Source organism: Microtus pennsylvanicus, chromosome 9 (genome assembly GCF_037038515.1).
Source record: "Microtus pennsylvanicus isolate mMicPen1 chromosome 9, mMicPen1.hap1, whole genome shotgun sequence".
Taxonomy (NCBI): domain Eukaryota; kingdom Metazoa; phylum Chordata; class Mammalia; order Rodentia; family Cricetidae; genus Microtus; species Microtus pennsylvanicus.
In genome coordinates, this window is record NC_134587.1 from 80,314,556 (window position 1) to 80,330,960 (window position 16,405).

Here is a 16,405-nt window from a genome sequence, read left to right on the forward strand (position 1 = left end):
ACAGGACCCAGGTGCCTAGGCCACATTCAAGCTGATAGGTTTGTCACAATTATTTGCTGCATTTCCAAATCTGAATGATGATGTCACCATTTAAAACAAATGGTAGAAGTCATCATGACCAACTGAAGACTGACTAGTTCTGCACAAGAATTAGCTTGCCTGAAGAGAGGGCAAAGCAATTAAGAGCTCTTGCTTCTCTCCCTGAAGACCCACATTTAGTTCCCAGCATCCCTGTGAGAATCCATTCATTTTTTCTGATGGTTCAGGTAGGAGAGACAAATGCCTTGTCTCCTTACTGCTCTATCTAAACCAAACACAGAAAAGGTAAATTAACTCTGCTCATTTCCCAAGTCACCACACTTCTCATTAGAAACTGTTGGGAACCTGGAACAAAAATATGGGCTATCCAGTCACTCACAGACCCCCTGGAACAGAGTAACACCAGTCTGTCCCTCCTTAGCCTACAACTTTAAAAGATAGTTCCTTTATTTACTCTTCCTACCCTGTAAGCATGCCTACCACCAGAAACTGATCAGCATTTACGACAGTCCAACATCAACTTGAAATATTGTGCAAAAGGGAAACAGGTCGCCTGTGGCCTGCTGCCTCCCCACTGACAGCACAGCCCTTCCTAAGCTCATCTACAACAGTGATTTTCAAAGTTTAAATGGTGTGTGCACCTGTATCACTTTCTCGTGTCAGTCATGACTAAGTACCACAACTAAATAACTTTAAAAGATGGGAATGTTGTTTCTCAGAATTTAGAGGTCAAAAGCCCAGAATCAAGGCATGAGCGTGGTTAGTTTTATTTCCAGGCTCCAGGAAAATTCCTTTCTCTTGGTTTGGAGGTTTTGAGATCTTTGGGGCCCCTTGTCTTGCAGGTCCATTGTTCTACTGTTGTCTTATGATCCACTCCTTATGTGCCTCTGTCTCCACATGACCTTCCTACTGGACTTAGGACCCAAATTTAATCTGGTATGGCTCATATGAACTCAACTGTAGCCACTAAGATTGTTTTTCCAATGGAGGTCATATTCAAATGTTCATAGGAATTGAGGTTAGGACTTCAATACATATTTGGAGGGGAAAAATCAACAAAGAACACATTGCTCCATCAGTTATTCTATTGAAACTGTAACCAGATCTCCATTCCACCTTTGAGTAAAATAATCTACTTTTCATTTATTTCCTAAATGCAGTCACATCCAATTCAAGTGAACTTAAGTGAATTCCTCAGGTTTGGTCAGCCTGTTTGATCGTATATAGAAAACCGCAATGGTTAAATGGAATAGAATGTATAAATGCTTATGCATGGTGAGCAAACTATAAGAACTGCTTACCGAGGAATTTTATCTGGCCTCAAACTCATTTTCAAGAAATGAGCACATGGCAAACAGAAGAATTGAATGACATCCTCATTGCCCCAGAGCTATTGGTAAAACATTCATGTGAAAGTCTAAATCTAAATTAGTTCAAATACCTTGCTTTGTGCCTTTTGATTTTTCTTTCTTTAGCTCCTTTCAAAGGCCCGAAGTGAGCCAGGATCACAGCTTTGACTCATTTTACATCCTTAGAAAGCAAAAGGCAAACAGACCTACTGTGTCTTGATTTGAATCCTCAGTCATCCTTTCTACTGTGATATACAGGCATTTGCGTTCCTCTTCCCACCGCATTCTTCTCTACTCATAGTGCAGTGTCCTTATTTCTAAAGGTCTCTTCCAATATTCTTTCTTCCCATTTTCTTCAGATATGCACAAGCCTGAGACATCTCTGGCCACAGACTCTGTCTGCTTGGCTGAAGTGACCAACAATCAAAACACTGACAAGGACTCATTTAGCCAACACTTTTTCACCTGGAAGTGTTTTAATTGGGTAACTGCAAGTAGGGCATGCATAGGTCTTGCCTCTCTGCTTGTGCAAGCAAGATTGCTGCCAAGTAATAAATTGATCTTCATTCTATTGATAAAAATTAGAGAATCAGTCCTTGCTACCCCAACGTAACTATAATCTTTGTTAAAATAATACGAGTGCAGTATGTTATTAGCAGAAATAAAAGATCATTTCATTAGCCATTTATTTACCAATCAATTTAGAATGTGTTGGATTATGTTAGCCTTTAGTATTTAACTTTATTCTGAACATTCGTATCAATTTTTCAGTTATGTTTCCTTGAAAATTTATTTGTAAACTATTGGGAATTATTATATATTTTAAATATTTTATTATGTGAGTACATTTTGTACATTTAAAATGAAAAGGAAATTTTATTTTAAATAAATTAAAATACTCATTATCAAGCATTCTTCTGTGTTAAAAATAAAAGACAAATTTGACAGGCATAAATCATGTGAACAGCATACACCAGGGTTCACAGGATGAGTGACAATGACCCACCCACTTCTGTGGTCTTCCTCCCAATAATTAAAAGCTAAGTCTTAGCCTAAGAAAACAGATAACACTCAATATTGGAAGTCCTACAAAGTATTTGATTGATATTTTTCAAAATTGTCAGTGTCACCAAAATGAGGACTATCTGAGAAATCAGCATAGCCAAGAAAACCCCAAATATATGACAGCTAAGTATAACATGGTATCCCATAGATAGGATCATGAATCAGAAAGAGACAGGTTAAAAGAGAAGAAAACTACATGTATTCCTGCATGTATTCTCTGTCCTTCTTGCATGCAAGCTGTCAATGAATACATGTGCTGTTATACTTGGGTACATTAATTTAGTTAGTGACAAAAACCAGGGATTATTCATACATTCTATACTGAATTGACCAGTAGCATTGCTAATCTAGTAATTGATTCCTACCATAGGTGGACTCTCAATTATGATTCTTTACTAGTTTAACCTATGTAGGCTCAATCTGACTTTTCTCCTGAGAAGTTAACAAAAACAAAACAAGTAAAGTTATGTGATACCTCAATTGGGAAAGGAAGTTAAATAGGGTATTGTGAAAACTATAATACTGGACAAGGAATTAAATTGAGAGGTACCATGCCTTGCATGTATGGGGTTCTGAGCTGAGTTGCCATCAACACACATAGGCACACAATTGTATACACAAACAGAGAGAGAAAAGCCAGGTACTGAATTGGCACATCAGCTTTCAATCACCATTAATCTCCTTTTTCCCTTCCTCTTTCCTTGTTTTCTATTTTTCCTTCACTACTTCCTATCCTGCCTCCTTTCATTCTTTTCTTTACAAAATTTAAAACTTTGTTTATCTGTTTTATGTTTACAGAGTTAATATTAAGTGGGCATATTGTAGAACTAGATGATGGTTCATTTCATGTATACAGTGTGAAGTTCAAAAAAGGGTAGCCCATCTACCTCTTCAAAATTTATGATTCCTTTGGGGAAAAAACATCAAAGCCCTTTCTTGTAGCTTTTGTGAAAGACACAGTACATGATAACAATCTGTAGTCATCCCGCTATACAACAGAGCATCTAAATGTACATCTCTTATCTAACCATAACTTAGAAGAAAACTGTGGGTCAGCCTTTTTCTTTTATTTGTAATAAGAATTTTCTCTGGAGTGTAACAAAGGAAAGAAGTTGCCTAAGCTTGCTGGGTTTTCAAAATATGAATATATCAACAAAGGAAGCCTCTGAAACAGTATCATCCACTGCCAAAGCCACCAGCATATTCAAAAATAGCTAATGGGTACCACTGTCTCAAATTTCACCCACTTTCTACACCATCGCTGAAACATGTTCTTGTATATGGATCTTTTTAACCAACATATTTGTTCAGTTCCAGCTATTTTTTTTTTCATTTCTGTCCCTGAATTATGGTTCATTGTTTGAATGTATAAAATGCATCCATTCTTCTGGACATTTGAGTCGTTTCGAGCTTAGGACTATAATGAATAGTGTTGCTATGAACACACTTATAATTGCCCATTACCCTCTTCTTGACCTTGCTGTACCTTCATGGTTTAGTATCTCCAGGAAAGAAGCCAAATAAATACTTCCTGAAATTAGAAGACCCATGTGTTTGCATTAAATCATTTTAAATTTCCATAGGCTTGGAAGGATGCCATTTCTAAAGGGCAAAGTCACATTTTTCTTGATCTGTCCAATGAGTAATGACGCTGTTTCTCTGAATGTAGGCAAGCAAAGAATGATGGGGGTACAGAGACCAAGACTAGACCATGCTCCAAGCAACAAGCTGATGCCAATAAAGTTTCAACTACATCAGTGTAACAAATGGACCTTTAATGTCATCATATAACCCAGAAACAAAAAGAATTTTGATCAAAAATAAATTTCCAGTATCTGATATCTTACTCAGAAAACGTATCTTTGGAGACAGGCCCATTTTTCTGGTTCCAAAGCCCTCTTTGAAAATGAAAGGCTAGGGGCCGGGGGGCGGGGGGAAAAAAAGAAAATGAAAGGCTAGATTTCCATGTTATTCCAGCTACTTAGAACTATAAGTAGCAAGGGTATATGTACAGTTATTCCAGTACCTATGATTGAAGCACGTGCCTGTTAGTAATCCAGGTGATTTAATGATACTTTTACTAAACTAATCATATCATAATGCGAAAATGCATTCAGTCCAATTGCAAAAGTCCCCTTTGTCTGTAATAGTCTCAAACTTCTGTAAGATTCTAAAGTTCAAAATCTTTTCTAAGAATCATATGGTCCCTTAACCCTGTAAAATTAAAATCCAAATGCAGATCACATACTTCCAACATACAATGATACAGGATATACATTACCATTCCAAAATGTAGAGAAAGAAGCAAGTGAGGAAATACTGAACCAAAGCAAGATGGAAAACCAGCTTGGCAAACTCTAAACTCTACATCTCCATGTCTGATGTCAAAACAGTCCTTTCAATTTTGATGATTCCAACATATTTCTTTTTTTTAGGCTGGTTCCACTTTCTGTTAGTAGATTCCTTCAGTGAGTATTCCAACACTCTGTCATCTCCCAATATCTTGGGGTGTCCACAGCAATCCAAGCTTCAGCTTCACAGCTTTACAGAATAGTTTCTCTATGCCCATGAGAGTATGATATAGGTATGAATAATTTGCATTGATAGAGATTTAAGGTCAATTTTGTTATATGTATAAATGTTTCTGATGTAACTTTTACTTGATAACTGTTTTGTTATATGTAATTTTGCTATGTTAAGGTTAAAGCCTTTCTTTTTTGTTTAAACAGAAAAAGGGGAAGTGATGTGGGAGTGTCATATCAATCTGTTGATTTCATTGGTTAAGCAATAAAGAAACTGCTTGGCTCATTGGTTAGGAGATAGGTGGGAGGAGCAAACAGAACAAAACGCTGGGAGAAAGAGGAAGTGAGGTCAGACTCCACAGCTCTGCCCTCCGGAGCAGACGCAGGAGAGACGCCATGCTACCTGCTCCAGGGAAGACGCACGCTATGAAGCTCCAACCCAGGATGGACTTAGGCTAGAATCTTCCCGGTAAGCGCACCTAGGGGCGCTACACAGATGATTAGAAATGGGCTAAATTAATATGTGAGAATTAGCCAGTAAGGGCCAGAGCTAAGGGCCAAGCAGTGATGAAAAGAATACAGTGTCTGTGTAATTATTTCGGGGCATAAGCTAGCCGGGCAGGGCAGGCGGCTGGGGTGTTTGGGGACACAGCCCCGCCGCCGCCCCATATTACTACAAGAGTACAACCTTGCCACCTGTCTGGCCTTAGTGCCTTTCTTTAGTCATAGAAGTAAATTCTATAACCCCTTTTCTCTATCCTTAACTCTAAGCTAGAACTACATGGGCAAAACTGCCATGTTCTACAGCTTGCTAAAGCTAGAACATGGCCCCCTCCTCAATTACATCTTTACCAGCTTTCTGTTTTCCATGGTTCCTTCACTGCCTAAGCTTTGCTGTCCTTGAACTTGCTCTGTAGACCAGTCTGGCCTCAAACTCAGAGATCGACCAGCCTTTGCTTTCTGAGAGCTAAGGTTAAAGGCATGTACCACCATACATGCCTATAGGCTTTTCTTTAATTCCTTTTCAGTAACTAAGTCCATTAACACAGAATAAGGAAGACAATTGAACAGTTATAGTATAAACAATAATTTGTGAACAAAATGAAACCAGTGGGAAAACCTCCATCCTCTCTCATCTTGTCATGCTGATATTAAGCATAGGGAGCATATGCTACTATCTACAGAAGGTAATACATCAAACGAAGAAGTGGCCCATGTCACATGATACCACATGCCTTGGGATGTGAGAAAAGATGGCACAAGTCCCTGAAAAGTTTAAAAATGGGAATATTGTGCATACCTGAAGAGCACTAGGGAATTAAGAGTCTTCGGAAAAGTAATTTGCTACTTTCTACAGTTACAAGCACTGAGGAATTTAAGGAATCCACATTTTATATGCTTTCATGCAAAGTTGGTTAACAAGGGAGGTCAGAGTCTTTTCTGCAAAATACTGCATTTTTGTTGAACCACTGAAACTGCACATATTTGAATCAAGAGAGAGAATAGTTTTGCTTGTGTTACCTTTTTGTAACAAGCTCGGCAGGTGAAGGATCAATGTTTCCTCTTATATGTGACCTATCCCCAGGCTTTTAAAAATACTGATACATTATGTTTCTCCTCAAAAAAGAAACGACAGCCTGGGAGTAAGAAGGGGCTCCCAGTTGGAGAGGGCAGAGGAGAGTCAATGAACTTGTGCACTATATATCAAGACCATACCCTGTGACAGAACTTTCCATTTCTCAGAACCCTGGTGAGCTAATTTGCATCTGGATAGCAACTCCAGCCAACTGACCCCTTGTCTTAATATACACACTTTGTCTTTAGGGGGTGATTGAGAATGGACTAACAGACTACAAGTCTCATTTATCAAACAGTTTTCAAAAATAATTCCTAGAAACAAGCAATTGTGGGGTGCTCACAATGACAACTACTGAGAAACTTAACAAAGAAAAAATAACCCATTTGTTGGAAAACTACAAATGCTGTGTCAAAATTTTACAAGTAAATAATTTTTACTAATAGAAATTAAATTGGGCCTACACTTCCTGATCAACGCCTACACTTCCTGATCAACCTACAGGGCTACACTGCCCTGTACCTCCTCTCTCTTCCTATCCCATCCAGCTTACATCCAGATCCCCCCACCTTCTGTTTCTCTCCCCCCTCCCTTCCCTGGTGGCAGAGTGCCTCTCTGCTCTGCCTGCTTGGGCGCTGGGTCCTAACCCCAAGCGCAGGGTAAAGGGGAGCTCGGGGGCTTCTTTGTCCCCATAGCCCGCCTGCAGCAAGCAGGGTGGGCCCTATGTCTGCGAGCGAACCAAGCAGCACGGAGTTTCGATCAGGGCACCTAGTGAGACACCATTGTGGTGAGTGAGTGCTGCGGCACCCGGGAACAGCCCGCCTACACTTCCTGATCAACCTACAGGGCTACACTGCCCGGTACCTCCTCTCTCTTCCTATCCCATCCAGCTTACATCCAGATCCCCCCACCTTCTGTTTCTCTCCCCCCTCCCTTCCCTGGTGGCAGAGTGCCTCTCTGCTCTGCCTGCTTGGGCGCTGGGTCCTAACCCCAAGCGCAGGGTAAAGGGGAGCTCGGGGGCTTCTTTGTCCCCATAGCCCGCCTGCAGCAAGCAGGGTGGGCCCTTTGTCTGCGAGCGAACCAAGCAGCACGGAGTTTCGATCAGGGCACCTAGTGAGACACCATTGTGGTGAGTGAGTGCTGCGGCACCCGGGAACAGCCCGCCTACACTTCCTGATCAACCTACAGGGCTACACTGCCCGGTACCTCCTCTCTCTTCCTATCCCATCCAGCTTACATCCAGATCCCCCCACCTTCTGTTTCTCTCCCCCCTCCCTTCCCTGGTGGCAGAGTGCCTCTCTGCTCTGCCTGCTTGGGCGCTGGGTCCTAACCCCAAGCGCAGGGTAAAGGGGAGCTCGGGGGCTTCTTTGTCCCCATAGCCCGCCTGCAGCAAGCAGGGTGGGCCCTTTGTCTGCGAGCGAACCAAGCAGCACGGAGTTTCGATCAGGGCACCTAGTGAGACACCATTGTGGTGAGTGAGTGCTGCGGCACCCGGGAACAGCCCGCCTACACTTCCTGATCAACCTACAGGGCTACACTGCCCGGTATCTCCTCTCTCTTCCTATCCCATCCAGCTTACATCCAGATCCCCCTACCCCCTGTCTCCCTCCATCCCTCCCTTCTTGGAGCAGAGTGCCTCCCTGTTCAGCCTGCCTGGGCGCTGGGACTGAACCCGAAGGTGAGTGCAAAGGGGAAGGTGGTAGCTCCTTTGTCTCCATAACCTGCCTGCAGCAAGCAGGGTGGGCCTTTGTTTGCAAGCTAACCAAGCAGCAAGGAGATCGGAACTGGACTCCAGGAGAAACATCACGGGGGAGTGACATCACTTGGAAGGTACATCAGTTGGCAAGAAGACCTGATCCTGTAAAAGAAGATCCATAGGAGAATATTGGAAGGAAGAGATGGGGAGACGCCAATGCAAGAATTCACCCAACAATCTGAAGAACAACACGAAACCACCAGAAGCCAGCGACCTCACAACAGGAGGACATGAACACCTTAATCATGAAGAAGGAGAAAAAACTGACTTCATGACAGTGATTGACACCCTTAAACAGCATATAAAAAACGCCCTTATAGAAATGGATGAGAAGTATAACAGAAAGTTCGAGGAATTGAGTAAATCAGTGAATGATACCCTAGGAAAGCAAGGAAAAACAATCAAGCAGATAATGGAAACAGTTCAGGATTTGAAAAATGAAATGGAGGCAAAGAAGAAAACACAAACAGAGGGCCGGCTGGACATGGAAAATCTAGGTAAACGAATAGAGACTACAGAAACAAGCATAACCAGCAGAATACAAGAGATAGAAGAAAGAATCTCAGAGTCTGAGGATAACATAGAGAAAATAAACGCACTGATCAAAGAAAACAGCAAGTCCAACAAACTCTCATCACAAAACATTCAGGAAATATGGGACACAATAAAAAGACCAAACCTAAGAATAATTGGAGTAGAAGAAGGAGAAGAAGTGCAGCTCAACGGTCCAGAAAATATACTTAACAAAATTATAGAAGAAAACTTTCCCAACCTGAAGAAGGATGTACCTATGAAGGTTCAAGAGGCATACAGAACCCCAAATAGGCTGGATCAAAAAAAAACATCCCCTCGCCATATAATAATCAAAACACAAAATATACAGAATAAAGAAAGAATATTAAGAGCCGCAAAGGAAAAAGGCCAACTTACTTATAAAGGTAAACCTATCAGACTTACACCTGACTTCTCTATGGAAACCATGAAAGCCAGAAGGTCCTGGATAGATGTCCTGCAAAAACTAAGAGACCATGGATGCAAGCCCAGACTACTATATCCAGCCAAGCTTTCGTTCACCATAAATGGAGAAAACAAAATTTTCCACGATAAAAACAAATTTAAGCAATACGTAGCCACAAATCCAGCCTTACAGAAAATAATAGAAGGAAAATCACTAACCAAGGAGTCCAACAAAGACCTCAATAACCCAGACATCTAGAGACCCTTCACCAGCGCAACTCAAAGAAGGGAAACACACAAACCCTACTACTTAAAAAGTGACCGGAGTTAACAACCACTGGTCATTAATATCACTTAATGTCAATGGACTCAACTCACCTATAAAAAGGCACAGGCTAAGAGACTGGATACGAAAACAGGATCCAACATTCTGCTGTCTACAAGAAACACACCTCAGCCACAAAGACAGGCACCTACTCAGAGTAAAGGGCTGGGAAAAGGCTTATCAAGCAAATGGACCTAAGAAACAAGCAGGTGTGGCCATACTAATTTCTAACAAAGTTGACTTCAAACTTAAATCAATCAAAAGAGATGGAGAGGGACATTTTATACTCATAACAGGAAAAATTCATCAGGAAGAAATCTCAATCCTGAATATCTATGCCCCTAATATAAAAGCACCCACGTATGTAAAAGAAACATTGCTAAAATTCAAGGCAGCCATCAAACCGCACACACTAATAGTAGGAGACTTCAACACTCCTCTTTCACCAATGGACAGGTCAATCAGACAGAAACCTAACAGAGAAATTAGAGAAATAATGGAGGTAATGAAGCAAATGGACTTAACAGACATCTATAGAATATTCCACCCAAATAGGAAAGAATATACCTTTTTCTCTGCAGCTCATGGAACCTTCTCGAAAATTGACCACATACTTGGTAACAAAGCTAACTTACACAGCTACAAAAAAATATTACTAACCACCTGTGTCTTATCAGACCACCATGGATTAAAGTTAGAATTCAACAACAATGCTACCCCCAGAAAGCCTACAAACTCATGGAAACTGAACAGTCAACTACTGAACCATACCTGGATTAAGGAGGAAATAAAGAAAGAAATTAAAGTCTTCCTTGAATTCAATGAAAATAAAGAAACAACATACTCGAACTTATGGGACACTATGAAAGCAGTCCTGAGAGGAAAGTTCATAGCACTAAGTGCCCACTTAAAGAAAACAGAGAAAGCACATATTGGAGAAAGCTCTAGAAAAAAAAGAAGCAGACTCACCTAGGAGGAGTAGAAGACTGGAAATAATCAAACTGAGGGCTGAAATCAACAAAATAGAAACACAAAAAACAATCCAAAGAATCAATGAATCAAGAAGCTGGTTCCTGGAAAAAATCAACAAGATTGACAAACCCCTATCCAAACTAATCAAACGGCAGAGAGAAAATTTGCAAATTAATAAGATCAGAAATGAAAAGGGGGACATAACCACAAACACAGAGGAAATTCAGAGAGTCATTAGATCTTACTACAAAAGCTTGTATGCCACTAAACTGGAAAATGTAAAAGAAATGGACACTTTCTTAGATAAATACGATTTACCAAAATTAAATCAGGACCAGGTGAACAAGCTAAACAGACCTGTCAGTCGCGAAGAACTAGAAGCTGTTATCAAAAACCTCCCTACCAAAAAAAGCCCAGGGCCAGATGGTTTCAATGCGGAATTCTACCAGAACTTCCAAGAAGACCTAATACCTATACTCCTCAATGTATTCCACAATATAGAAACAGAAGGGTCATTACCAAATTCCTTTTATGAAGCTACAGTTACTCTGATACCAAAACCACACAAAGACTCAACCAGGAAAGAGAATTACAGGCCGATCTCACTCATGAATATCGACGCAAAAATCCTCAACAAAATACTGGCAAACCGAATCCAAGAACACATCCGAAAAATTATCCATTATGATCAAGTAGGCTTCATTCCTGAGATGCAGGGCTGGTTCAACATACGAAAATCTATCAATGTAATCCATCATATAAATAAACTGAAAGAAAAAAACCATATGATCATTTCATTAGATGCTGAAAAAGCATTTGACAAAATTCAACATCCATTTATGTTAAAAGTCTTGGAGAGATTAGGGATACAAGGGTCATACCTAAATATAATAAAAGCTATATACAGCAAGCCGACAGCTAACATCAAATTAAATGGAGAGAAACTCAAAGCCATCCCGCTTAACTCAGGAACACGACAAGGCTGCCCACTTTCGCCATACCTCTTCAATATAGTGCTGGAAGTTCTAGCAATAGCAATAAGACAGCATAATGGGATCAAGGGGATTCGAATTGGAAATGAAGAAGTTAAACTTTCGTTATTCGCAGATGATATGATAGTGTACATAAGCGACCCCCAAAATTCCACCAAAGAACTTTTACAGCTGATAAACAGCTTTAGTAATGTGGCAGGATACAAGATCAACTCCAAAAAATCAGTCGCCCTCCTATACTCAAAGGATATGGAAGCAGAGAGGGAAATCAGAGAAGCTTCTCCATTCACGATAGCCACAAACAGCATAAAATATCTTGGGGTAAATCTAACCAAGGAAGTGAAAGATCTATTTGACAAGAACTTTAAGGCATTGAAGAAAGAAATTGAAGAGGATACCAAAAAATGGATGGACATCCCTTGCTCTTGGATTGGGAGGATCAACATAGTAAAAATGGCAATTCTACCAAAGGCAATTTATAGATTCAATGCAATCCCCATCAAGATCCCATCAAAATTCTTCACAGATCTGGAGAGGACAATAATCAACTTTATATGGAAAAACAAAAAACCCAGGATAGCCAAAACAATCCTATACAATAAAGGATCTTCTGGAGGCATTACCATCCCTGACTTCAAACTCTATTACCGAGCTACAGTAATGAAAACAGGGTGGTACTGGCATAAAAACAGAGAAGTCGACCAATGGAATCGTATAGAAGACCCGGACTTTATCCCACAAACCTATGAACACCTCATTTTCGATAAAGGAGCTAAAAGTTTACATTGGAAGAAAGAAAGCATCTTCAACAAATGGTGCTGGCACAACTGGATGTCAACCTGTAGAAGAATGAAAATAGACCCATATCTATCACCGTGCACAAAACTCAAGTCCAAATGGATTAAAGACCTCAATATCAGCCCGAAAACACTGAATCTGATAGAAGAGAAAGTGGGCAATACCCTACAACAGATGGGCACAGGCGATCGCTTCTTAGGTATAACCCCAGAAGCACAGACATTAAGGGAAACATTGAATAAATGGGACCTACTAAAACTGAGAAGCTTCTGTAAAGCAAAGGACACTGTCACTAAGACACAAAGGCAACCTACTGACTGGGAGAAGATCTTCACCAACCCCGCAACAGACAAAGGTCTGATCTCCAAAATATATAGAGAACTCAAGAAACTAGACTTTAAAATGCTAATTAACCCAATTAAAAAATGGGGCGCTGAACTGAACAGAGAATTCTCAACAGAAGAAGTTCAAATGACCAAAAGACACTTAAGGTCATGCTCAACCTCCTTAGCGATCAGGGAAATGCAAATCAAAACAACTTTGAGATATCATCTTACACCTGTAAGATTGGCTAAAGTCAAAAACACCAAGGATAGCCATTGCTGGAGAGGCTGTGGAGGAAGGGGTACCCTCATCCATTGCTGGTGGGAATGCAATCTTGTGCAACCACTGTGGAAGTCAGTGTTTCGGTTTCTCCGGAAATTCGGGATCAACCTACCCCTGGACCCAGCAATACCACTCTTGGGAATTTACCCAAGAGATGCTCTATCACATGTCAAAAGCATTTGTTCAACTATGTTCATAGCAGTATTATTTGTAATAGCCAGAACCTGGAAACAACCTAGATGCCCTTCAATGGAAGAATGGATGAAGAAAGTATGGAATATATACACACTAGAGTACTACGCTGCGGTAAAAAACAATGACTTCTCGAATTTTGCATGCAAATGGATGGAAATAGAAAACACTATCCTGAGTGAGGTATCCCAGGCCCAAAAAGACGAACATGGGATGTACTCACTCATAATTGGTTTCTAGCCATAAATAGGGTCCACAGAGTCTACAATAGGCGAATCTAAAGAAGCTAAGTAAGAAGGTGAACCCAAGGAAAAACATATAGTTATCCTCTTGGATAAGGGAAGTAGACAAAATTGCCGGGGGGAAAAGTGGGATCTTGGGGGTGGGGTGGGATGGGGGTTAGGGGAGATGGGGAGAGAAAAGGTAGAAGGGAAGGAGGGTGGACTTGGGGAAACAGGAGGATCGGGATAAAGGAAGGTTGGATAGGGGAGCACGGAACCACAATTCTTAGTTAAGGGACCCACTTTAGGGTGGGCAGGAGACTTGACCCTAGAGGGGCTCCCAGGTGCCCAAGCTGAGGTCCCCAGTTAGTTCCCTGGGCAGCTGAGGATAGGGAACCTGAAATGACCCTACCCTAGAGCAATACTGACGAATATATGGCATATCATCCTAGAACTTGCATCTGGCGATGGATGGAGATAGAGACAGAGACCCACACTGGAGCACTGGACTGAGCTCCCAAGGTCCCAATGAGGAGCAGAAGGAGTGAGAACATGAGCAAAGATGTCGGGACCACGAGGAGTGCACCCACCCACTGAGACAGTGGAGATGATCTACTGGGAGCTCACCAAGGCCAGCTGGACTGTTACCAGAAAAAGCATGGGATAAAACTGGACTCTCGGAACATGGCGAACAATGAGGGCTGATGAGACGCCAAGGACAATGGCACGCGGTTTTGATCCTATGCAATGTGCTGGCTTGGTGGGAGCCTAGCCAGTCTGGATGTTCACCTTCCTAGATATGGATGGAGGGGGGAGGACCTAGGACGTACCACAGGGCAGGGAACCCTGACAGCTCTTTGGACTGAAAAGGGAGGGGGAGAGGAGTGGGGGGAAGGGGAGAGGGGTGGGAGGAGGGGGAGAAGAGTGAGAGGAGGGGGAGAAGAGTGGGAGGAGGGGGAGGGAAATGGGAGGCTGGTGGGAGGAGGTGGAAATTTGTTTTTTTTTTCTTTTCTTTATCCTCCTTTTATCAATAAAAAAATTTAAAAAAAAAAAAAAAGAAATTAAATTGAACTAAACAAAATATACAGAAATAAAAAACCTCCAAATGATAACATGATAGTGATATTTAAAATGACAGGGTCCTTCTAACAAACAGCATTGATGTTCCATCTGTTCACTATTTCCCTCAATTCCTTATTGAAATGACCAAAGAAAACTAAATAGAGAAGAAATCAGCCATCATCAGAGAAGATTCTTCTTGCAGTAGATAGGAATTTGTAGAAACCTTCAACTGGACAATATACAGAGAGTGAGAGACTTTGGAGCACTGGTCTTTAATAGGATTTTTTCATCAAAACTCTCTCCTCAAGGCTCACAGATTTATGTGGAAGAAGAGAGGGGAAGGTTTTAAGAGTAAGAGGTGATAGATGACTCCAAGGAAATAATGTCTACCCGAAATGGCACGACTGGTGTGCGTATTAATTCTCTGAGGCTGGCAATACACACAAGGCTAGCACAGGTTCAAAAGAGACAGCATCTCAAAACAGAGCAGAGAGAAGACACGGATTGTCCCATTCCTAACAAAGAAGCTATTTGTAATTGATACCTACTGACAAAGGTAAAATCAGATTTCTCCAATGAAATATTACTGGTCATATCAGAGTAAATCAATCATTCTGTTCAGATGAACTCATGCCAAGTAGTAGTTGCCAACCCAAAATGAACTCCATGGTCTTTATTTTTAATGGGGTTTTTGTTTTATTTTACTTAAACATTTTGTTTATGTCTTATTGATTTTTGTCATGTTGTTTGTTTTGACTTTTTGGGTTTTATTATTGAAAGATAGAACAAACAAAAATAAGATGTATGTGGTCCTAAGTATGGCTAAAAACAGAAAAGGTCATGTGAGCATGTAAGAGTTTTCTAAAATTCTAACTTTTGTCAACTTGATTTGAATTATAACAAGTGGAAATCAAAGTATCAATCTTATACTAGAAAATTTTCACAGAATAGCCATACTGTTTCCTTTTGTAGACAGGGACAAAAGGGAAGCTGCAGAAGAAAAATAGGTAGTAGTAATAATGGCACAGCAGTAGTCTGAATGTTATGGGGATAGCCCAACCTGACTCCTCAGGAATGAGGTTCCTGGACAGCAGTGTCAAGTGGGAGGGCTGGGAATAAGAAATAAATAAGATAAAACAATAGAGGTGCCCAGAAGGCCTTGAATAAACTGATGACTTTTATGGCAGGTGAGAAGTACAGAAACATATGTTCGTTTTATAAGGGGAAAATAGCCAAGGTCATCAGAGAGCTAAGTTAAGGCAATGTTGTCAAAGAGAACATGGGATACGTCAGACACAGCTGTCTAAGGACTGATAACCACAGTCCAGGGGGAAAGAGTTGGGTCCCAAGAAGCCACAATTTTGACTCCCACAGCACTGACTCCAGCATCAGACAGGCCTTGCCAGATCTGATTCTGAACAAGGACACTGAATTGTTTCTTTTGTCTTTTCATCAGGGCCTCTGAAAAAATCATGGTCAGATTTGCTCCCCATAGGAACCAATGACTTTTTGGTCCAATTTAAGACCCACTCCACAGTAGCAAAAAATATACCTGGTACCTATGAGACTGAGGGCAGGGGATTGCCTGGAGAGGCCATAGGATAGGCCTGAGGCAAGAATCTACAACTATTTTCTTTGCTAAAGGGCATAGTATGAATCTGCCTTCTTGCTCTCAACTCTCATCAAAGAAGCTTCTTTTGGCAGTGACTCACAGCTGCACTAAATAAGTGTCTACTTAGTGTTCAGTCCTACATACATCACACCTAATCCTCCAGGCAGGGCCCAGTGGACATGATCAAAGGAGGACAGAAAGATTGTAAGAGCTGGCAAGGAGGGGATGCTGCTCTGAAATGGTGTCCAGTAGAAGCTGGAAAGATTTGTGTGTCAATGTGACTAAGATGTATTATATATATGATATTATTAAAGAATAAATTACTTTAAAGAGAGAAGGGCTGGAGAGATGACACAGAGGT